The sequence below is a fragment of the Eptesicus fuscus genome, chromosome 3 (assembly GCF_027574615.1).
Source record: "Eptesicus fuscus isolate TK198812 chromosome 3, DD_ASM_mEF_20220401, whole genome shotgun sequence".
Classification (NCBI taxonomy): domain Eukaryota; kingdom Metazoa; phylum Chordata; class Mammalia; order Chiroptera; family Vespertilionidae; genus Eptesicus; species Eptesicus fuscus.
In genome coordinates this window covers 100,069,844-100,094,658 of record NC_072475.1, presented here as the reverse complement: position 1 = coordinate 100,094,658, position 24,815 = coordinate 100,069,844, and the positions used below count along the sequence as shown (strand labels likewise).

Sequence of the window (24,815 nt, the reverse complement as noted above, 5' to 3'; positions counted from 1 at the left end):
GATATTAATCCATATTATATAACAGTGTATTGTTTGGGATTTTTTTATGAACATTATCAAATTGCTTTTCAGAAGCATCCCAGAGAAAAGCATCATAAGTATTATCAAAACGATTGAATAAATAAATAAACTGAGACTTGGGAACATAAATGAATTGGCCAAGTTGGAGAATTAGTGCATGAGTAATTAGGTAGTGGAGTCCAGTGCTTGCTGTTCCAGGCACTCCCATCCTTACCTAGAGCTGTATATCTTTGTGCTTTTCAAGTGGTGTATATTTCAAACAATTAAAATCAGGTTACTATCTTTCCTAACAATTTGTACTGATAATTCCCTGTGTAATAAAAGTTAGATTTTCTTTTGGCTTCAGTGCTATTGCACAATAATAAAGAAATGTAATTCTGGTCTTAGTTTTAGTGGTGAAAGTATAAGATATCTATATATATAAAGAGCCAGCTACCATATTGGCCATAATGACCTAATGACCAGTCGCTATGATGCCCACTGTAGCCAGCAAACCAGCTGATCAGGGGTGGGGCCGGCAACCAACCTCGAGGCCCCTCCCCTCTGTCGGCCTGCCCCTGATCAGACTCTCCCATCCCCATCAAGAGCGGGGCCACACAGAGCCTGGACCCTTCCTGGCAGCCCCGAGTCCCTGGGGTGGAGAATTCTGATGGCCCTGCCCAGAGAGTAGAGGCGCCTGATGGGCAGGGACAGGGACCACAGGCCTCCAGGGAGCACTGCAGAGTTGGCAAGGAGAGGAGATGGGCCTGCGGAGGGGGAGGAGGTGAAGGCAGCAGACATCAGCCCAGAATCCAGCCCTTCCCCCCAGAGGCAGCTGGCCCTCAACCCAGAACCCCAGCCGGAATAGGAAGAGCCCGAGGGAGGCTTCAGGAAGCTCACAGAGCTGTGTGTTGAGAATGAGAGACTTCATGAGGCCCTGACTGAGACCGAGCTGTGGCTGGCGCAGCTCAAGGTGGAGCTGGAGGGCATTACGCAGAGGCAGGATTGCTTTGCAGAGAGGCGGGCCCTCCTGGAGCTGGAGAGATTTGAGTGCAGGGCCCTGGAGCACAAGGCCGCTGAGCTGGAAGAGGAGCTGAAGGGCCTGTCCAACCTCCAGGCTGACAACCAGCACCTCAAGGACGAGAACGTGGCCCTGATCCACATCATCAGCAAACTATCCAAGTGCCCCCTGAGGACTTACCCCTGCACCCGCATTTATACATTCTGCCACACGCACCCCTTCCCCTGTGTGAACATGAGTGACAGGGCTGCTGGGGAGTCTCTGAGAAGCCATAACCTCCCCTTGGGTCCTGCGGACTGGGAGGGGAGAACAAAGTCCCCAGGAGCCAAGGGCCATCTGAGGCCAGGATGGAGACGGGAGGCTGAGCCAGGTAGGGGGACCAGGGCTGCAGGCAGGACCAGGAAGGAACCCAGGACCAGGAAGTGCCAGGACCAGTAGCCAGGACCAGAGTGGCCACCCGGATGTCCCCTCTCACATGTGCTGCCACCAGTCACCCCTCCACCCCTGAGCAGGGATATGAGAATGGGCCAAGCATCCCACCTGCCTGGGCCAGGTGGGCCTGTATATAGGGTCCATGTGCAATAGGGAGGGATGTCTTCTACTTTTTGCTGCCCCCTCCCTGACACTGTCCTGGGCAGGGGGAGAAGGTATTTTTGAAACATAGCACAGGCACCACAAATAAAAATTGTGAAGTTGCAAAAAAAAAATAGAGTGGAGCCAGCAGGCCAGACACTCCCTCCCTCACCCCACCCCTCCCGCCAGTTCCACCTTCAATCAACCCATCCCACCTCAGCCCCTCCCCTCAGCCAGCCCAACCCTGATGGCACCTCCCAACCCCAATAGGGGGCAGGGCTGGTTGGCCAACCTCCCGCAGCCCCTCCCCCAGGCTGTCCCCACCCCTGATCACCCCCCCCCCCTACCTCAATAGGGGGCGAGGCTGACTAGCCAATCTCCTGAAGTCCCTCCCCCCACCCAGCCCCACCCCAGATCAGCCCCCCCCATCCCATCAGGGACAGGGCTGGCTGGCCAACCACCCATGGCCCCTCCCCAAGGCTGCTGGACCCCCATTGGCACTCCCACCCCATTCGGAGGCATGGCCACCAGCCAATCGCCCATGGCCACCTCCCGCCATCTCCTTTTCCCTTGTACCTCATTTTTTGTTGTTTTTTGTTTGTTTTATTTCTGGGCTTTTCAAGCTATTTTTAACTACTCTTACTCTTATCCTCCCAAGTGCTGGCCCCTCCTAGTTGAAAGGATTTTCATCATTTTCATCTGATACAGTAGAGTATTATTTCACTACACATTATATTCTTCCTTGCATTTTAGATAATTATTTACAGATATTTTCTTTCCAATTCATTCCTTGAGGGTAGAGCCTAAGTAATATTTATCATTATATACCCTAAATAGTAAACAAAATGACTAAATTAAGTATTTGTTGATTGACTAGACCATTTTAATCATGCTCTTTACCTCCAGTGTCTGTACCATGGACCTCTTTATAAATATGTAAATTTTCAATTGGCTATCCCCACATACATATACTACAACTATTTAATCAGCAGGTAAAGACTCAATGTATGATTCTTTGACACACCCAATCCTACCTTTCCTAACTGTTCCTTGTAAAGGTCTCAGTGTAATTAGTGGCATTGCCATCTCTCCACAGCCTAAACTAGAACATTCAGAGACACTTTAATTGATTCAGTTGCTATTTGATTGATTTTTTGCAAGTTTCTGGAATCTGCTCCTTTCTTTGTCTTCTCTCTATTATTGCCAAGCTCAGGACTCACAGAACAGTAAGGGTTTCATCATCTGGCACCCACAACTACCCATAAGTTTTCTATTAACTACTTTTTGTGGACCTGGAGAAGAAAGATTCATTTGAAGTGAATCCCAAGAAGGAATCTATCTGCTGAGATGGACACCCATGGTCAACTGAAGGCCAACATTTCATGAATAATAGGAGTCTGGTGGCCATTTGCTGAGAGGGGCTCCTCTCATACTCTCTGTTCTGGGAAGAACCTCTGAACTCTTGGCTTTCCACACAGTGATGGGTTGTTTATACCATCTGAGTCAATCACTGCAGGTAAATCTTGGTTACTTCTTTGTAACAATGGACTGAGACCTGCCCCATCCAACTTAAATTGCACAATTTGGATACCTCATTTGTATAAAATGGACCTAATTGAGGACTTGGGTGGGTACTTTCACTGTAAAAGTGGCCTCCCCTTTTACGTGGGGGGGACACAATTTAGGTTGCTACTTGAATCTGTGTCTCCCAGCTGCAGCTCCTTTTACTCAAAAAATGCCTTATACTCTTTATGACAGTCTAACATTAATTTTGGCTTACATGTTATAGCCTGGTCTTTGTATTTATTTTTCTCAGCTGTAAGTGTAGTCATATAGTGTCCCTACATTTCCTCCAGAGAGTTCTCATACCTGTATTTGTCTGTCTCACTATCTTTGTGTTTATTCTCTACTTTTGTTTTCTCATAAAAAGCCTCCTTCAGCAATCATATTTATAATCAGATTTATAATCAGATTTATTTAGTCCTTCTTGACTTTGGAAGGGTATTTTTTGTAAATAATATGTATGTAGATGACATTCAGTAGATTAGAAACTCAAAATATTTCTTACCATTCTTTGTTTGACTTATGATCCCCTTTCCCAGCATCTACTGCAATGCTCAACAATGTTTGTTGATTTGAATGGCCTTATAATTTCCAATATACTTTTGGACTTATGCTAGAACAATATGTAATTTTTAAATTGCATATTATTTATTTTAATTTAAACAATACTTTTTTATTTGTCAGCTCCAATTGCATCTGACACCTTCCAAATCTTAGTCATTATGTTTGAGACTGGTGCTTGTAATATAAAGAAATAGAATGTGTTTCCTCCACTTTTATGGAAAAATTAAAGGATAAAAATATGTACTTCAAGGTCATATAATAGCTTTTACCTATCTTCATGGTCAGTTTTGATCTCTGCATAAGCTAATCTGACTGATTGCTACCTCATCAATTAATTTGTCTGAAAATTCGAAGTCAGTAATACCAGGTACAGTTCAGTAATATCAATGAGGTGAAGCCTATTTGTATTGTGCTTGGGATGTGATTTAAGTAACACGAAAACAAAAACTCCCTGTATTTTTGTCTCAGGCAGTTCTGTGTAGTTATAGGTACCGCATCTGAAGTAGTGCTGCCTTGGCAAAGGCAGTGTGATTTACAAAAGTGCCCTCTCCGGCCCTGGTGTCAGAGACAAAGGTGACATCTGCCTCACAGGCTTTCTGTGTTACAGAAGGCGAGAAACCCTGCCTGCCATTATATGCAAAATAACATTTCCCAGTGCATGGAATGACCATATTAGGGTCTAAAAGTTAATGGGGATTTACTGTATTTCAATTTTAATATAATATTAGAATAATACTTTTGAATCACTATCCCATGTTAAGTATATATGTGCATCACTATTTTTAATAATATTTAAGAATTAAAACCAAGTCTTAAACAAGTTGTTTATATGAATTTTTGTTTTAAATTATTATAAATGACCAGGAATTTACATTTTTATAGAAAAATTTGAGCAATTAGATCTTATTACTTAACTGTTTTTGTTTAAGAAAAACAATACTTAAATGAAACTAAAATTCATTTGCCTCTTAATATCTATATAGAAGACAAGATATAGCTTAGTGAATCCTCAGCATATAAACACATATGTGAGTTAACATTTGCACAGTTTAAAAATATGCATACTATTCTTGTGTTTCTGTTTTAAAAATAATTTAAAAAACACCTTGGAATTTATAAACATTGCCGAAGAAATTCCTTTTATTTTATAGTCACATTAGCTCGGAGTTTGTCATCTGCTCCTTACAGCCGAACGGGCGAGAGGGCCATTGCCTTTCCCGGAGCTCTGGGACCTCGGGCTTTGCCTTTGGAATTAAATATTTAATATCGCCTTGTCTGGGCCGCTTTGAACAGGACCCTTCCTGTATTCCAGTGCAATGTCAAACTTCACCGCGGAGCAACAACTCATATTGTCTACTGAAGTCAAACTGGACTCCTCTCCCCTCCCTTGTCTCACTTCTGCCCTTGGGATTGTGGCATGACCGTCACAGCACCCCTAGGGTTGTTGTTCATGTTAAAATGAAGTGGGATTCCGGTTCCAGAAGAGAGCAGTCAAATATTTGAGTACTAATCATGCCTAAATATCCGTTATTAGTTTTCAGGCAGTGGAATTCTTCTAGTTTCAATATTATACCCGAGTCATTTAATGTGAATGGGGACAGAGAAGAATATAATTAGATGAATCACAGAGACAATCTGCTTTTTAGAGCAGTCTTTTAAAGGAAAGACACATCTATTTAAAGGTTATCGGGCCTATGAAAGGCACAATTATCCTCCAAGCAGAGAAGGGAACGTAAAGGAATAAGATTTTTATTAATATTTTTCAATTAAATGTTGCAATCTCTTTATTCTTTTTCTTTTTGTAATTTTCATGTTGACCTATGTAAGTCCTTTGTCTGTGTAATGTTCACTCTTTCTGGGCAAGTCATCAGATGGGACAAGTTTATTGAAAAAGAAACAGAATTAAAAATTCAATGACAAAGGTTCAAATAGTGTCTATTTAGAGCTTATCTTCTTAATGTCAGGGCTGTCATGGTTATTGGTTGGGGACTTTTGGGATGGTTCCCTGATGCTTAGGTGGTGGATGATGTCAGCTTCAAGGGAAGAGGTGACCTTCTTTAATTCTGGGTGTTTTTGTTGATAGCATGTATTTAAGCATTGTGGATACTTTTTTTCACTGAAGCATTCAAAAGTGCTGCATTTTTGTGATTGAGGTATTTTAATTAGAAAACACAAAATAGCTCAATCAAATAAAGCAGAAGGGGCTGTTTTTATGTCTTCTATCCAAAAAAAAAAAAAAAAAAAGACTATCATATTTGGATAGATTATGCAATCTATTATAGTAAATAATGTTTAAATAATCTTTATTAAAACATACAACATATCAAGGAGAAAAATATCTTACATAAAGTGATGACTATACATGAAAAAGAGAATAATATAATTACTAATTTTTAATCTCTAAAACTGAAGAAATATTATAATATCTGTAAGTTCAGCTTTAAACTCTTATAAATTCAATAATAGAAATATTAGAAAAAGACATTCATGATGTGTGTAGAATTTACCTCAATATAAAATAAGAACTTGAATTAATGAAACTTTAAAATATTTTAATGTAGTACCAAAAACTTGTGATATTATATACCAGCAAAAGAATCAATTCAATATATATGAAACAGCAAATCTCAGAGACTTAAGAATATTTATTTTTAAATATTTCTATCACGTTTTCTGCCAAAAATAAAATGTAATTCAGAAGCATTCATTTGGATAATTAAACTTTTTTTCTGTTAGAATAATCTGGTATTAGCATTCGGTCTTTCTGATAACATTTGCCCTGAAAACAAAGTCCATTTCACTATTACTACTTCCCCTTTTTGCTATTTTAATTAAGAATAATTGTAGCCTAAATTTTTCTTAGTAATTTTCTTGTAAAATTAACATATATTTTAATGAAAAATATTCAAGTGAAGAATATTTACTGTATTTTGAAATATTTGTTTTTAATTTTAATTTTAGCCATATTTTCTAATTTTCTTTTTTAGAAATATATTTCATTAGTAGACTAAGCTACTTTTCTATTATTGATTATAATCATAATTTTTATTTCTTTCTAAAGAAAATCTGTTTTGCTTTGGTGCTTTTCAGGCAAACAGGTCATCTTTGTCAGCAACAGGTACTTTCTGCCTGTGTTCAGTATCCACTATGTGCGATGCAGAAGTATCCCAGTGACGCAGACTTTTACACTAGAATAATCCCATTTTCCCTTCTCCCTGCAGATAGAGGAGGTTGTTCAATATCTGAGAAGGTCCATAACTTCCCTAGTGTCTCTAAAAATATATAGTTTTAAATTAAATTTTTATATTTCAGTATTGACTTTAATATGTCTATCTGTCTATAGAAGATGTGCTACTAATCTCTACCCAGATAGAACAGGGAAAATGAGAACTGAATGGATGTGTTTAGGGAGACTATCTATACTAATAAAAGGATGATATGCAAATTGGTCATGACGCCCTCACAGTAACAACCGAACAGCAGGCTGCATGGGGCGACCAGGCCAGCAGGGGGGTTAGTGAAGGACGACCAAATGACTGACCAGCAGGCTGCGTGGGGCGACCAGGCCAGAAGAAGGGCAGTGAGGGGCAACCACGCCAGCAGAGGGGGGCAGTGAGGGGTGACCAGGCCAGCAGGGGCGGGGGCAGTTGGAGGCCACCAGGCCCACAAGGCGAGCAGTTGGGGGCGACCAGGCCTGCGGGAGGGAGGCAGTGAGGGGCAACCAGGCCAGCAGGGGTGACAGTGAGGGGCAACCAGGCCGGCAGGGGCGACAGTGAGGGGCGACCAGGCAGGCAGTGGGGCAGTGAGGGGAAACCATGTCGGCAGGGTGGTGCAGTTAGGGGAAACCAAGCCAGCAGAAGGGGGTAGTGAGAGTGAGGGGTGACCAGGCCGGCATGGGGGTAGTTGGGGGTGATCAGGGCAGCAGGGGGGGCAGTTGGGGGTGGACAGACCAGTGGGGGGGCAGTTGTGGACCACCAGGACAGCAGGGGGGGCAGTTGTGGGCGACCAGGCTGGCATGGGGGGCAGTTGGGGGTGACCAGGTCGGTGGGAGAGGGGAAGTTAGGGGCGATCAGGCTGGCAGGCAGAGGTGGTTAGGAGCCAGCAGTCCTGGATTGTGAGAGGGATATGCAACTGACAGTTTCAGAAACCGGCAGTCAGACATCCCCCAAAGGGTCCCGGATTGGAGAGGGTCCAGGCTGGGCTGAGGGACACCCCCCCCCCGCCACCCCTGTGCACGCATTTCATGCATTGGACATCTAGTGGAATATAACTTTACACAGCTGCCCAGGCCTGAAATGAAATTGTAAGCAAACAAACACAACCAAAAATTATCACCAGACTGTAATTTTAAATTTCAACTGTGTCCCTATTTACAAATGCTCTTTGATTTTTCTTGTGTCTGATTATTAGCTGAGAGGTCAGATATACTGACAGGTCTAAAAATTCAAATGAAAATATTTCACAAACTCCATATAAGCATATCTTGTTAAACAGTTTTAATAAGTAATTAAAGTGCTTCTATTTTTATACATATATCTCTGTAGTTTATACATATTTGATCATTTGTGTACCAACCAGCATTTTATAGACAGATGCATTCACCAAGGTCTTTACTGGTTGTCACAGATAGTAACAATACAATGTCAAAGACTCGATGAGATGAATTACTCAAAAAGTCCTGTGTACTTACTTATGAGTCAGATTTTAACTGTGCAACACCCTCTAAGTCTGGTGAAATAAAAGCACTGTGAAAAGTTTTCTTCTTTTTTAATGGTACTAGCAAAATAATTATCTCATTTTTCTAATTTTGACTCAAACCATAATGCATAAATCAAAACATATAATTAAAATAAGAAAATAGCCACATTTTATTTTGATTTTCTTGTTCCATTCAAATTCAGTTTTTGCTGCTTACTGATAACACTGCTTTCATTAAAATTTGCATTTTAGGTGCCTTTATATAGTGTGTTGGCAGAAATGGTGATAATAAACAAAAATAATAAGCACTATCCATTTGACTTTCATCAGAGTAGAGGTAAATTGTTACAGGTCCCAATTTACAGAGGAGAAAATTGGGGTACAGACTAGTTAAGTCAGGTGACAGGCTCACACAGGAAATAAATAGTGGTTGAGCTAGTATAAAAACATCAATCTTCTGACCTCTAATTCAGGGCATTCCACAACTGCAGTATGATTAATCAATACCAGGAAGCAAACTAAGTATCAAGAAAAGATCATCCATTTGTATCAGTCTTTTCTGCATGTGGTTGGAATCCAGAATCCCAAGTGCATAAAGAGTCAGTCTGCAGCGTGGCCTAGTTTAGTAACTATTGAACAGTCTTTTCTTTGTTATTGTCAGGATATTTGATGATAAACACAGGCATTTACCAAGCCCAGAATGGTGAACTACTTTGTAGATATTTTGCTAGCAGGTAGAAAATAGGCACTTTCTTTCATCAGCTTATTTTGATTTTCCTTCATTTTTAAATTAAGAGAGCCCTCAGATCCATGCTGAAATATATATTGCCTTATGGATTGCAGTTGGCAGGCCCTGTTAGTGTTAAAGATTCACACATTTCAAGCAAGATTGGATACATTTATATTTGTGTCAGAGAAAAAAAAATAGAATCTAAGAACTTAAAATGTAACCAAAAGACAAAATCATGGCATTTGATCGAAGAGATAGCAGCATCCTTCCACCTCGAGGTTCTTTTTTGCTAAAGCTTAGTTTTCTAACCAAAGTTTTGGCAAACAGAAATAAAAATCGTGGGATATATTCTATTTTAAAATATTTGAAAAAGAAAGATAATTATGTGGATAAAGCAGTTTTAATCTCAGGTATGGGAAGGTATTTAGTTGAGGAGGGAACATCCCCTTATTAATGAGGCTATCTTCTCTTCGGCAGTTTACTGAAATAAGTTCTCCAGTGAGTGGGAATTTCCTTTTCATCAGCTTTGCTGTGGATATGACATCATATCAACAGTGATGTGGCTTATTTATAAGAGGGTGGCATAAACAGCAAATGTTCTTTTTTGAAACAGCTTTCTAGTTGAACTTTAACAGAAAAGGGAACATACATGTAGAAGGAAGAATAGAAGAGAGTGTTTAACATGCAGAGTAAAATCTAAGGCAGAGGAGAGAGTAGCTGATGGGATCTTTGCTTTTAAAAAATTATTAAGTTTATTACCTTCTTTTTCATAAGTAATGAAGTACCTTCAAATTGCATGTGGTCCTCAATATGGAAGGATATATAGGGGTTATTATAATAAGCCTTAATATTTCAAGATGTTATGTGTTTTGAAATTAATTTAATGGGATAAAGATCATCATATGAGGCAAGAGAAAGACAGGGAACCTGCTCCAACCTGTCTTAAGATATTTTTGATCAACAGACACTGAAAGAATTCTAGTTATAGCAAAGCCCCTCCCATCTTCTTTATTTGTGTTAACCTTATTTCTATTTACAGATAATAGTCTGTATAACACATTTCAGATTACATCTGACCATATGCAAAATATTAATTTTTTTCTTATATGAGAGATATTATTTAGAACAATAGAACCATGAAAAAGTAAAACAAGCCAAGTTTTCACCCTTGAAGTCGTTATTTGGATTATGATAGTTAGCTGTACCCTGGTGCTGATTAAAGACCTATTATGATCATTATTCTTGAGACTTGGGAAGCCTTAGGAGTATCTGTCAGAGCAGCTGGTCTGGGAGAAGAGAGCCCCGCGAGAACTCCCTGGAGCTGGACATGGAGAGTGGTGGTTTAGTTCCTCAGACCTGAGTGCATGAAAGAGTCACCTGGCTAAACAGAGTGAGTGTGATGGATACAGTATCATGGCTTTGCCAGTTCAGTCTCTTCAGGTTCCTTGGCAGATGCATTTGTGCTTTGTGAAACTGTGGAGTAACTGAAGGTGCACCATTCATGGTTTTTGTCATTAACATACTTGAACTTGAACCCCACATTATCACTTATTGTCAAACTTGCAGTCTTGAACAACTGATGCAACCTCTCTGAATATCTATTTTCTGATCTATAACACTAGGGCTAGTATTGCTTCTTTTATAGGAATATTTTAATATTAAACGATCCATTAAAAGTTCAGGGTGTCCCAAAAAATGTATACATACTTTAACAGCTGATAGCTGTTAAATGAAAATTAAATGTACTTTAATAAACACTGTCTTTATAACTATTCAAAGTGTGTGTATACATTTTTGAGATACCCTGTGTGTTTTTAACACCAAGGTGAATGTCAGTTTTCATTGTCATGTGGAATGGGTCATGGAGGTCTCCCCAGCATTTTCCTCAAAGCCTGTTTCCTACACTACAGGTGAAAGCTCCTTGAAGTTAAGAACCAGATTCTGAAATTCTGCTGTGTTTCCTTAAAGTACAGAATATATTCATATCAGGTATTAAAGTTTGGATTGCTTCTTGTTATCAAGTCTCTAAATTACTTGGAACCATAGTAGTAAAACACTGAAGAAACAATAGTGATTGCATCCTTATGAAATGTGTAACTGGTCATGTCTTCTTTGTTTTTAATATTTTATTGAGTCCATAATATGTACTAGATACTATAAGTTGTGTAAGGATAAATAAGGGCTTCTTTTCTTCATAAAAGCAACCTGGTAGAATAAAAATGTTTCCGGTTGAGGAAATTAATTAACAGATGAGGCAGAATTTTTAAGAAATGAAATGTTAAATAGATAACAAGACACATATTGTAAGAAATTAGAAAGAGGAGTGATAACTTATGATGGTATGTGGAAGTGGGTCAATATCAGGAAACAATGGTAAAAATCAAACCGTTGGACCTATGTAGGATTGTAATAATTTGAGAGACAAAGGTTTGGATATGAAAATGTATAGCATTCACAAAGGCAGGGATCCATAAATGTCACTGGGTTTGCATAAGGAACTGTCAGTAGATGGATGGGGGATGCTAAAATATAGAGTGAGTAATCTTCCATGAATCCTTTCTTTTTTTTTCTTTTTCTTTTTTTTTTCTTATTCTTATTATCAGATATCGATGGAGATGTTTTTGAAAATTTTAACTTACATACATGAGAACAAATGAATAGCTAATTTTTATCAAAGAAATAAAAGACCATTGGACTCATTTTACTTAATTTATGGAACAAATATTATGTTTCCATTTTTACTTAAAATGATGAGGATGGTGGCTAACAATAAAATGAGCCAAGTTTTATGCATGTTACATTTTAACAAGTTGGATGTCTCATTGGAATGCACTTCCTTTTTGCTCCACATTTATTTTTGGAATTTAATAAGGCGCCTGTCATATCTGCCTCAAGGCTAAAAAACATCATGGGGGAGAAATCCAAAGTACTGTCATGTCTGAGTGACATGGAGCCAATCTTATTTTATTTCCTTTTCATGGGGAGGTGGCTGAAATTAGCTGGCCTCACTTCTGAAAAGGCATAGCTATCCCATCTGTTCTAAAGGCCTAATGCTGGTTAACTGGTAATGACATTGCCCAGTGACATTTGTCAGGTATACTTGACTGAGGAAACCAGTGGAGGATTTTCATTAAAAAATTAATTCTGTGCATTTCACTGCAAAGCTCATTCTCATGATAGATTCTGGTAGAAGGCCGCACATCTCCAGAAATGGGTCTCATTACCTGAGAAACTTGGGAAGGTAATAACTTCTTTATTTCTTCTTTGTGCTCCCAGAGCACATAATTAACATACTGACTTATTTAGCTCAACTCTCAGAGGATGAGGCTGTGTCAATACTATGGAGATACCAGAGAAACTGTGAAACAAGTATGGTTTCTGATTTTCATGCAGTGTGAAGGAAAAACTGCCATTTGCTATTTCTTTCTTGTAAGCTGATACTCAGTACAATGTAACTTAAAAAAAAATAGAACCATAATATGATAGGATATAAGTGGAACCATAATATTTTAAAAATTTATTTAAGACCTGGTATCACAGAATTATCCTATTGCTAAGTTATTTATTAAATTGCAAATTTTGCTTTAGCTGAAGGACCTGTCTGAAGCATAAAAATAAATAGTATACCATTGAATAGTATGTTGTAATAAATAAAATCAGCACTGTGAATTTTTTGCTAATTAAATCAAAGTTAAGGCCCATGTTCTAGTAGTAACTATGGGTAGTAAGTTAACATGAACTTAAAACATGTAGCTATAGTAATGATATGTCAAACACTATGGACAGTGAACAAAGTCAATGATTTCTAGCTAGACAGCTCTTCCCTCCCTTTATTATTTGGAATGTCCTGCCTCTTGGGTAAACAGAGAAGGAGTAGTGACTCTGAACCACGTTTTAAGGAGTGTGTGCCTTCTTGGGCACAAAGAGAGATCCACGAACTCATCCCTGAATCCCAGAAGACACCCGAGGAAGGATTGAGAATTGAGTTTGGCTTCCAACTACCAAGTGTATACAGGTGGATGTTGGGTCGCTAAGAAAAGGGGGAGGGAGCCACTGCAGAAAAATTTAACCCTGAGATTCTGTGGCTACACTTACTCTAATCCCAACTATATGGGCTGGATCACTCCTCAGCTGCATAGAAGATAATTCAGTGGTAAGACCAGTGCAAACCATTAGCTATTGAGCCACAATGTAAGAAATAAATATGAAATAGAATTATAAGCTCTGCCCCCAAGTCAAAGATGCTCCACACTTTAGCATTTTCAAGGACATGTGAATCATGAGAGGTCAACCGTTTTTGCCGTGTTGGCACCCAACATTTTGTTTTATTTCCTGATGAAATACCAACGCAATATTGTATAGATTCCCTAAAATATCCTAAAAGCTATCATGAAAGCCATTTAGCAATTTTTTAGTAAATGATGAATTTATTTAAATAAATGGCATTTTTTGGAGAGAACATACCTCTTGATTATAGATGGACTTCATCTTATTTTACACAAGCTATCCCTTGGGGGCATATTTTTTCAGTCAAAGACACAGGAAGATTTATTGGCTGTTTGAAGTAGATGTTTATTTGGTTCCCCAAACACTTTATTGCTTAACTGGTCATTGACAAATGTGTTGAACGTTTAAAGAGGGCGGGGTGTCCCTGGATCCGGATGAGGCCTCGTGCACCTAGGCCCGGGTGAGCCCAAGTGGCCCTGGGTCTGGGAGAGGCCAAGCGTCCCTGGGTCCGGGTGCGACCATGTGTCCCTGGATCCGGATGAGGCCTCGTGCACCTAGGCCCGGGTGAGCCAAAGTGGCCCTGGGTCTGGGAGAGGCCAAGCGTCCCTCGGTCCGGGTGCAACCATGTGTCCCTGGATCCGGATGAGGCCTCGTGCACCTAGGCCCGGGTGAGCCCAAGTGGCCCTGGGTCTGGGAGAGGCCAAGCATCCCTGGGTCCGGGTGAGACCATGTGTCCCTGGATCCGGGTGAGGCCGCGTGCACCTAGGCCCGGGTGAGCCCAAGTGGCCCTGGGTCTGGGAGAAGCCAAGCGTCCCTGGGTCCGGGTGCGACCATGTGTCCCTGGATCCGGATGAGGCCTTGTGCACCTAGGCCCGGGTGAGCCCAAGTGGCCCTGGGTCTGGGAGAGGCCAAGCGTCCCTCGGTCCGGGTGAGACCATGTGTCCCTGGATCCGGGTGAGGCCTCGTGCACCTAGGCCCGGGTGAGCCCAAGTGGCCCTGGGTCTGGGAGAGGCCAAGCGTCCCTGGGTCCGGGTGAGACCATGTGTCCCTGGATCCGGTTGAGGCCTTGTGCACCTAGGCCCGGGTGAGCCCAAGTGGCCCTGGGTCTGGGAGAGGCCAAGCGTCCCTGGGTCCGGGTGCGACCATGTGTCCCTGGATCCGGATGAGGCCTCGTGCACCTAGGCCCGGGTGAGCCCAAGTGGCCCTGGGTCTGGGAGAGGCCAAGCGACCCTGGGTCCGGGTGCGACCATGTGTCCCTGGATCCGGATGAGGCCTCGTGCACCTAGGCCCGGGTGAGCCAAAGTGGCCCTGGGTCTGGGAGAGGCCAAGCGTCCCTCGGTCCGGGTGCAACCATGTGTCCCTGGATCCGGATGAGGCCTCGTGCACCTAGGCCCGGGTGAGCCCAAGTTGCCCTGGGTCTGGGAGAGGCCAAGCGTCCCTCGGTCCGGGTGAGACCATGTGTCCCTGGATCCGGGTGAGGCCTCGTGCACCTAGGCCCGGGTGAGCCCAAGTGGCCCTGGGTCTGGGAGAGGCCAAGCGCCCCTGGGTCCGGGTGCGACCATGTGTCCCTGGATCCGGATGAGGCCTCGTGCACCTAGGCCTGGGTGAGCGCAAGTGGCCCTGGGTCTGGGAGAGGCCAAGCGTCCCTGGGTCCGGGTGAGACCATGTGTCCCTGGATCCAGGTGAGGCCTCGTACACCTACGCCCTGGTGAGCCCAAGTGCCCCTGGGTCTGGGAGAGGCCACGCACCCCTCGGTCCGGGCGAGACCATGTGTCCCTGGATCCGGATGAGGCCTCGTGCACCTAGGCCCGGGTGAGGCCACGTGCCCCTGGGTCTGGGAGAGGCCAAGCGTCCCTGGGTACGGGTGAAGCCAGATCCTGGGTCCGGGTGAGGCTGTGCGCCCCTGGATCCATCCGGGTGAGGCTGGGTCCCAGGCCCGGGTGAGACCACGCGCCCCTTGGGTAGGGGTGAGGCCACGTGCCCCTTAGTCTGGGTGACGCCGTGCCCCTGGGTTCGGCCGAGACCAAACCAGAGGGAGTCGGACCTCCATTACCACCATTTGTCCACCATCCAGAGCTAAGGGGTCAGTGCTGACATGTACACATAAGGAACTACTGGACATTGAAATTGGGTCTCAAAAGAACTGTTGGTCCAGGGGGAAGCTCGCTACAGATTGATTCATTTGCCTGTCAGCATAACTATTATTGCTCGTCTCACATTCAGTTCTTATTAGTATATATCTAGTGACATATGATCTCGCTCATCTAGGGGAAATGATGAACAACATAGACTGAGGAACAAGAACAGAACCAGAAGCAAGGAGGCATCGATCGGACTATCGGGCCTCAGAGGGAGGATAGGGGAGGGTAGGGGGAGGGTGGGGGGAGGGGGAGAGTTCAACCAAAGGACCTGTATGCATGCATATAAGCCTATCCAAAGGTTAAGTTCAACAGGGGATTGGGGCATGCGTGGGGAGAGGGGTGGGATGGGAATGGGGGGATGAGGACAAATATGTGACACCTTAATCAATAAAGAAATTAAAAAAAAAAAAAAAAAGAAATCAAAAAAAAAAAAAATAAAGAGGGCGGGGTGAACTATGTTCAATTTAATGAAAGATTTAAAGGAAACTCTTCTGAAGAAAAGAAAAATGGGGCAACTTTATAAAATTTTACTTTTAGTAAACAATTGCATTTATTATTTTAGGGGTTATCTACCAAGATACGAATCATTCTAAGCAGATTGAAGGCTTTAGTCCTTGTCTCCAGTTACAGATTCCATGCTTAGAACTGCTTTATTTAACTAAAATGTACCACTATCTATATTGCTGTGGAATTGTGTAATGCTATTCCCAAGAGCAGCTTAGAATAGCTCCCCAGCTTCGAGTCTAGCCTTTATTCCTGGAGCTAGCAAGAATAGGTTGTCATGGAGCTAAGGAAGAAATCAGGAGACTATTTATGTTTTAGGTGAGAAGGCACTGTCTTTCTTTTGTAAAATTTTTGAATCCGGCTGTGTTACAGCTACATTAGGTTGAGTGTTTAACAGACAGAAAATAAATACTCTGTATGTGGGGGGGCGGGAGGGGGGGACGACTAGATCAGGTTTGTTGATGAGAGAGATTCTATACTTATATCTTGAATATGATACCAGTTATCACCTTCAATTATTCTCTCACAAATGCAAGGGCTTATCTTTGTCTCTTTGGTAAGAGTAATTTTGCTACTTATAGAATACTAGGGGCCCAGTGCACGAATTCGTGCACCTTGAAAGAAACTGTGGGCCGTGAGGCTGTGGTGGGCATAGGGGTGGGGCTCGGTCCATCCTCTGTGCCCCTGTTTGGCCCCTCCCACTGCAGCCCCCGGTCCCCTGTCTGCCTGCAGCCCTGCTCCCACCGCCACCATTCCCACCTGCTGACAGTGCGGAGCGATCGGGGCCAACACCATCAGCAGGTGTGAGCACCGTCTGCTGTCCCGATTGCCCCTCAGGAGCAGAGGGAGGTGGTGAAGCCCTCAGGGGTGACAGGGCCAGCAGCTGCCACTTGCACCTGCTGACAGCACCGAGAGATTGGGGCTGGCACTGGGTGCTGGCTGCGGGTGCAAGAGGCAGCTCTGGTGCCAACAGCAGGTGTGAGCACCAGGCAGGACTGTGGCGCATGGGAGCCAAGAATTTTCAGTAAATACCAGAGACTCGCCCCAATGACAGCGACCAGTGCCCTACCTTGGTCTGGTGCCCCCACTCACCTGCTCTACCATCCTGCCATGGTCAAAGCCTACCATGTTCCGCGCACGCCCCCTAGTGGTCAGTGCACATCATAGCATCCGGTTGTTTGGTTGTTCGGTTGTTCTACTATTCAGTCTATTTGCATATTAGGGTTTAATACTAGTATATATAGATTTACCCTACGACCAGGAATTCTAAGTAATAGGCTCATCTTCTGGGACAAAAGGCACTAGGCTGACTTAGCAAATGTTATGTGCTCACTCTTTTTCCTTTGGGTTGAATTTCTTTTCACCATTTTCTCTAGTGTTTTAAAGCATCCAACTGATCTTGATTTGAATCGAGATCTGTTACTTATTAACTATTTTATGTAAAGCAAGTAAAATTATGTTGTTAAATTACTAATAATACTTCCTCAAATTCTTGTGAAAGAAAAATTACTCAATAAAGTGAGTGTGGAATATCATTTGAATATAAGTTTTTCTGGAAGGTAAGTCCATTAATTTTATTCTCATAAGTATAAATGTTCTTTTTTACACTTTATTCTTATAAGGGTAAACATTTTAAAGATTTTTTTTTTAAATTTGGATTTTTATTTCATTAAGCACTGAAAAAAAAAGTGCTTTTTCGGGGTTCCTTCAAACTCACTAAAGGTGAAGTATTCTGCTGTGACTTCTCTGTCATTTTTTATAATTGGTACGCAGGGGAATGGCAAGCTCTGGGACTCTGATTGTGGGTTCTTATCCTATGACATTTGAAGAATAAAACTCGTGGACTAAAAGATGCTAAGCAAAGTGTAGAAGTTTATTGCAAGCATGTACAACCCCCCACCCCATGGAGGGATCCCCAAAGGGGAACCTACCCTGGAAAGGGGTCCCCAATTGGGAAAAAGCTGCTCTCTCTCTAAAATGGGGAAAAAAACACTAGTCCTCTGGTCTCTTTATCTATGGGTTTATAAATGTTGGCAGCTCTTTGTCTGTTCATGACACTCTCTAATTGGACCCTTCCTTATTTTATTTCCCCCATGCTTTCCTAATTGGTCACTTTTCCCCTTATTCCTTACATGGTATCAGTTTCAAAGCTCACCCAGGGCCCCCCTCTTCTTCTTCCCCTTATCTTGTACCATTCCTCTGTCCTCTGTGTATGTGAGATAAACATTCTGGGGGCTTGGAGCTGTCTCTGCCCCTCACGTCTGTCTTCCTCTCCCATGGATGACTCCTTCCCTAAAAATGTCTTTCCTGGTTCTAACCTCCTTTCACAATTGTTTTTGCTTCAGATGATATTTCTTTAATGTTTCTGATCTAGAGAAGAATAAGAAAAGTTTTCACAAGTTTTTACCAGAAAAGGATGTTTGGTCTTCACATGGTATCTGACAGTGAGCTTTATGTTCGAATTACAAGTGATATTTAGTTTCAGCTGAATAATGTCATCTATCACATAAAAGTGAGGTTGTTAATCTAAGTGTTAGAAATCTCATTGTTTTATATTTTTAAACTTTATAATTGCTCATGAACATAAACATATGAAACCTAATTTTATACTTATGAATTCATAGCTACTTAAGTAATATAAAACAAAAATTATTAATATTAGGAGTCAGAGAAAGTACTTTGTTAGATTTTATGCTAATTAAATTTCACAATAGATAATATAGATGTTGATGATGAGGAGGAGGAGGAGGAGGAGGACAGTGGTGATAGTGATGATGGTGTCATCTAGAACCTATTTTCACAACATAAAACTAAGAGCTGCCTGTAAAGTTTCTAAGTGCTAGATTTACTATTTTTTTCGTGGTTTTCTATGTATAAGTTTTACTTTAGGAAACCTGACTTTATGGAAGCATTTCAAATAATTTGTATAAAAAGAGAAAAAAAAAACAGTTGTTATATAATAGCACACTAATATTATGCATGCAAGAAGTCAGATTATAAACCTTAAATATAGCTATTTTAATTAAAAAGTCATAAGTAAAATGACTAGTCCACTTCAAAGTCACTATAATGTAGAATACCATATTAATTTTAGATGTAGAAAGGACTATAACTGAATTCTGTCTTGTTTTTGGTTGCTTTACTTTGTAATCTTGGTCAAATTATCTTATGTGTCATTTTAAGTCTTCTCATCTGTATAACAGAGGCCTTCACACTAGTGTAGAAGATCATTCTGAAGATTTCATCTGGTAATTGTCAAAGATGCCTGGACTGGACTGTCCCATATTAGGTTTTCAATACAATTGCAGTCTCCTCCTCTTCTGTCTCTATCTTTCTGCAGGTGGAAATGCCTCCTCTTTTCCCCTTCAGTATCTGGTCCTCCTAATATCTCCTGCAGGAGGCATGGCGGAACTGGGTGCTATATGCCTAAATGCAGTGCAGCTGAGAGAAATCTATCATAATCTTAGTGGATTGTTGGTTTTAATCTTCAGGTTTAAACCTTTTTAAAAATCTTTCCTTAAAAGTCAAACTAATCATAGTACAGTTTTGGGCAATATTACTGAGCTATGAACATAAAATAGTAGCTGAGGCAGACACAAGTGTTTTTCTTCAGAATCAAACATTAAAGTAATAACTGACTGGATCAGACACTCTCTTTGATATGATCCACTGTGTAATCAATAGGTGATTGGATAGGGATGTGATACATATATTCAGTGGACATTACTCAGCTGTAAAAGAAATTAAATCTTGTCATTTGCAACAACTTGGATAGACTTAGAAAGTATTACGCTAAATGAAATAAGTCAGACAGAGAAAGAGAAATGTATGATTTAACTTATAAATGGATTATAAAAAACAAAATAAATGAACAAATGAACTAGACAAACTATTTATGGTTTGTGTATACCAGGTGCTTTCTATATACCAAGCTATGTTTATAGCAGTCTATTTTAAGTTGATGGTTGCTTCAGTTTGAACACATTCTAAAATCACTATACTTTTACCCACTCTCCCAATATTTATGTTTTAGACATTATTTTCTTTACTTTTGTGTGTGTGATTGTGTGTATTCCTTAATTTATTGTTGTAACTATACATGATCTTTGTTCTTTTTTAAAAAATATATTTTATTGATTTTTTTACAGAGAGGAAGGGAGAGGGATAGAGAGTTAGAAACATCGATGAGAGAGAAACATCAATCAGCTGCCTCATGCACACTCCCTACTGGAGATGTGCCTGTAACCAAGGTACATGCCCTTGACCGGAATCGAACCTGGGACCCTTCAGTCCACAGGCCGACGCTCTATCCACTGAGCCAAACCGGTTAGGGCTGATCTTTGTTCTTTTACTTTTTAACCTTTGTACTAGTTTTATAGTTGGTTGTGTTTCTTTTTTTGTCACTGAGAATTTTTCATTGTATTTATATATATGTGTGTGTGTGTGTGTGTGTGTGTGTGTGTGTGTGTGTGTGTATGTGTGTGTGTGTGTGTGTGTATTTTAAAATATGTTCTTATTGATTTTAGAGAAAGAGAAAGGAAGAGGAAGAGAGAGGTAGAAACATCGATGAGAGAGAAACGTCAACATTGATTGGCTGCCTCCTGCATGCCCCTGCTGGGGATCAAGCCTGCAACCCAAGCACATGCCCTGGCCAGGAATCAAACTGGTGACCTCCTGGTGCATGGGTCGATGCTGCTCAACCACTGAGCCACAAGGACCGGGCATATATTTTTTTTATTCATGATTTTTTTCTTTTCTTTTCTTCGTAAATAATTGCTTTTAATATTTCTTGTAATACTGGTTTAGTAGTGATGAACTTTTTAAACTTTTTCTTATCTGGGAAACTCTTTATCTCTTCTTTGATTCTAAAAGTAATCTTAGTTGTAGGTCCTTGCTTTTTATCACTTTGTATATTTTGTGCTAATCCATTATGGCCTGCAGTTTCTGTTAAGAAATCAGCAAAAAGTTTATGGGAGGTCACTTGTAGGTAACTAACTGCTTTTTTTCTTGCTCTTATTAAGATTCTCTCCTTGTCTTTAATCTTTCACATTTTATTTATTTATTTATGTATTTATTTATTTTATTGATTTTAGAGAGAGGAAGGGAGAGAGATAGAGAGAGAGAGAGAGAGAGAGAGAGAGAGAGAGAGAGAGAGACATCCATTTGTTGTTCCACCAATTTATGCACTCATTGGTTGATTCTGTATGCACTCTGACCAGTTACCAAACCCTCAACCTTGTTATGTCGGGACAATGTTCTAACTAACCAAGCTACCTACCCAGGGCAACCTTTGACATTCTAATTATGATGTGTCTTGGTTTGGGCCTCTTTTGGCTCATCTTGTTTAGGAAAGTTTTCCGACATCATTACTTCAAATAGGTTTTCAGCTCTTTGCTCTCTCTCTTCTCCTTCTGGCACCCCTATGATGCCAATATTGGTATGTTTCATGTTGCCCCAGAGATGTCTTAGACCCGTGGTCGGCAAACTGCGGCTCGAGAGCCACATGTGGCTCTTTGGCCCCTTGAGTGTGGCTCTTCCACAAAATACCACGGCCTGGGCGAGTCTATTTTGAAGAAGTGGAGTTAGAAGAAGTTTAAGTTTAAAAAATTTGGCTCTTAAAATAAATTTCAATCGTTGTACTGTTGATATTTGGCTCTGTTGACTAATGAGTTTGCCGACCACTGCCTTAGACTATTCTCATTTTTTAAAATTCTTCTTTCTTTTTGCTGTTCCTATTGTATTTCCCTTTACCTTATCTTTTAAATCACTAATTGGATCATTTGCTTTCATCTAATCTACTGTTATTTTCTCAAATGTATTCTTTATTTTAGTTACTGTATTTTTCACTTCTGACTGGTTCATTTTTATGTTTTCTATTTTAATTTTTTTGTTTTGTATCTCTCTGTTGAAGTTCTCACTGAGTTCATGAATTCTGTCTTCAAGTTCATTGAACATCCTTATAACCAATGTTTCAAACTCCATATCTAGTAGATTGCTTATCATAATTTTGTTTAGTCCTTTTCCTGGTATTTTTGTTTTGTTTTGTTTTCATTTGGGACATGTTTTTTGTCTCCTCATGTTGGCTGCCTCCCTGTGTTTGTTTCTATATATTAAGTAGATCTGCTACGTCTCCTGGTTTTGACAGAGTGATCTTATGTAGTAGTTGTTCTGTGAGGCCCAGTGATGCAGTCTCCCTGGTCACCTACCAGGCGTGTCAGGAGTTTCCCTTATGTGAGCTGTGTGTGACCTCTCATTATAGTTGAGCTTTGATTGCTGTTGGCACATCACTGGGTCGGACTGACTCTTTGGCTGATTGGCTGTGAGGAATAACTGTAACTATAGTAGATGAGCTTTTTGCAGAAGCTGACCCTATGGAGTGGGATTTGCTTTAGCAGGCCTCTGCTGCCTGCCAAGTCCACCCTTTGGATATGTCACTTGTGGAGCTGGTTGGGTGGTACTCTGCTGTGTTCTGATGCCTGCACCATGTGTTTTGGTTCTGGGGCCTCATGGGAGGGGCTCCTGGGCAGGCCAAGTTCAGCTGTTTGCCTGTGCCCAGCTTGAGGCCACCTGGTAGAAACTACAAAATGATCTGCTGTTAGTTGTCAGCAATGCTGGGCTTGGAGGCACCTGGGAGAGTCTTGGCTGCAAACTGAGGTTGGCTGCCACTGGTGCCTGGTTTGGGGCTGCTTAGCATTACCATGGGGCACACTGAGGCCAGCCAGTAATTGTTTGGGGTTTACGGACCTTTGAGAGAGTTTAGGAAAGCCCACAATGTCATCTGCAACAGGTCATTTGCACAAAAAGCTACTGGAAGAGGTTCTGACAGGATTCCTGAGTTAGGGTGGGGCATTGTCTCCGGAAATCTGCAGGGCAGGGTGAATGGTGTTAGCTAAATTAATGGAGAGCTCAGATTTGCTGCTTGCCTGTGCCTGACAACTGGGTGGGAGAAGGCTCAACAAAGAAACCATGGTGTCTGCCAGTACTATTGTCCCTGGAGAGAGCTGCCCTTTAATCAGTCCCTCCAGCCTTTCCCTGAAGCTAGTCAATTCAATCCTTCCATATGTCCCTTGTGGTTTTTGAGCCACTGCCCTAGCATTGGAGCTCAGAGAGAGTTAGTTTGTGAGCAAATGGTTGTGTGTGTGGTCTCTTTTAAAGAGCCTGGGTCTTCAACAGGCCTTGGTTTCACTTATCCACTATCCCCCCTAGTTTTCACAGCCAGATGTTATGCTGCTTTTGTTCCCTGGCACTGGAATCCAGGACTGGGGGGCCTGGTGTGGGTCTGAGACCCTCCCCTCTTCCTGAGATATCCCTCCCATTTGTTTCTTAATCTCTGCACTGTGGGTCTGGGACCTGCCTCTTCTTTGTCTCTGCCCCTCCTACCTGTTTTGATGGGCAGCTAATCTTCAGGTGGTTCTCATGATGGTTGTTCAAAAACTTAGTTGTAATTTTGATGTGGTTTGGGAAGGAGGAGAGCACACCATTTACACACTCTACTCTCTTAAGTGGAAGTCTTCAACTTTTTATTTTAATCAGAATATTAGGCAGATAATTGTGGTTCCTAGGAGATATTTTTAAAACACATATTTAGAAATTAACAGTAGAAGTTTATACAAGCAAAGGAAGTATCCCTACAATAAATCAAGTACTTAAATCTACTTATGTGGAAATAGTATTTTAAAACAAACTGAGTAGAGAAAAATGATTTATCTAAAAGTCATTCACATAAATAGCTACATAAGATAAACTGCAGATATGTTTAATATTCATTGTATAGCTCTATTAAAAAATCTCCTTACGTTTTATTTATTTAAAAAAATTAAAATCTAGTATCAAGGTATTGTGAGATGTGTGTTCTGAAATGAAACAAAGATTTCCCTGAGTAGACAGAATCAAAATCTAGTTGGGATATGAAAATCATACAATGAGATCAGTGGGTCTGGATAAGCTTAAAATGATAGAATATTGATTTTTTTTTTTGCCACTGATAAATAGTATTATATATGAGAAGCAGGACAATGGCATATTCTTCCATTCTAAATATTTGAGTTTTAAGAAGATTATAGTTTTTTATAGATACAGATGTGGATTGTAAGCTCTAGATACTGATACATTAAAGCAGAAATAATGGTAATGAAATAACCTAGAACCATGGACATAAGTTGACATTTTAAAAGAACCCTTATCTGCAATAGTTGAAATATATTTTTAAAATAAAAAGGACATATATAGGGCATAATTATTCTTTTGTGAATATGGGTTTTATTTATTTATTTTTGCTTTATCACTATATTTAAGGAGAATGTAGCTAAGTAGTTACTTTTGATTTTGTTTGAGAGATAATTAAAATATTGCTTTGTTTTTTCTTAAAGACAATTTTCTGCTATTCTAATGAATAATGATTGCTATATCACATCAATGTATTTATGTTTTAATTGGATCAATACAGAGGTTAATTTGTCTAATGTGGTAGGTGTTTTCCAGGTAGTAAAGAGAAGATCAAACCTTTGAAGTATTTTTACAATGTAGTAAGTAATGAAAGCATTTGTTTTTTGCATTCTTGAGAGAATGATGATTTGGACCCCTTTCTCTAATCTGGGAACCTAAAATCTGAAAACTAAACCATCAAAGATTCTTATAGTCTTACTAGGGGCCCAGTGCACAAATTCATGCACTTTGAAAGGAACAGTGGGCCAGGAGGCAGGTCTCGGCCCATTCTCCACGCTCCCACCCCACCCCTCCTGCCACAGCCCCTGGTCCTTGTCTGCTGGCAGCCCCGCTCCCACCACCACCACTC

At 41.1% G+C, this 24,815-nt stretch overlaps 1 protein-coding gene across 1 annotated transcript in view; it reads left to right on the top strand.

Moving 5' to 3' along the window:
• ROBO2 (roundabout guidance receptor 2) overlaps nt 1-24,815 on the top strand; it is a 744,230-nt gene that overhangs the window by 211,989 nt on the left and 507,426 nt on the right. The gene's annotated exons all lie outside the window — the stretch shown is intronic.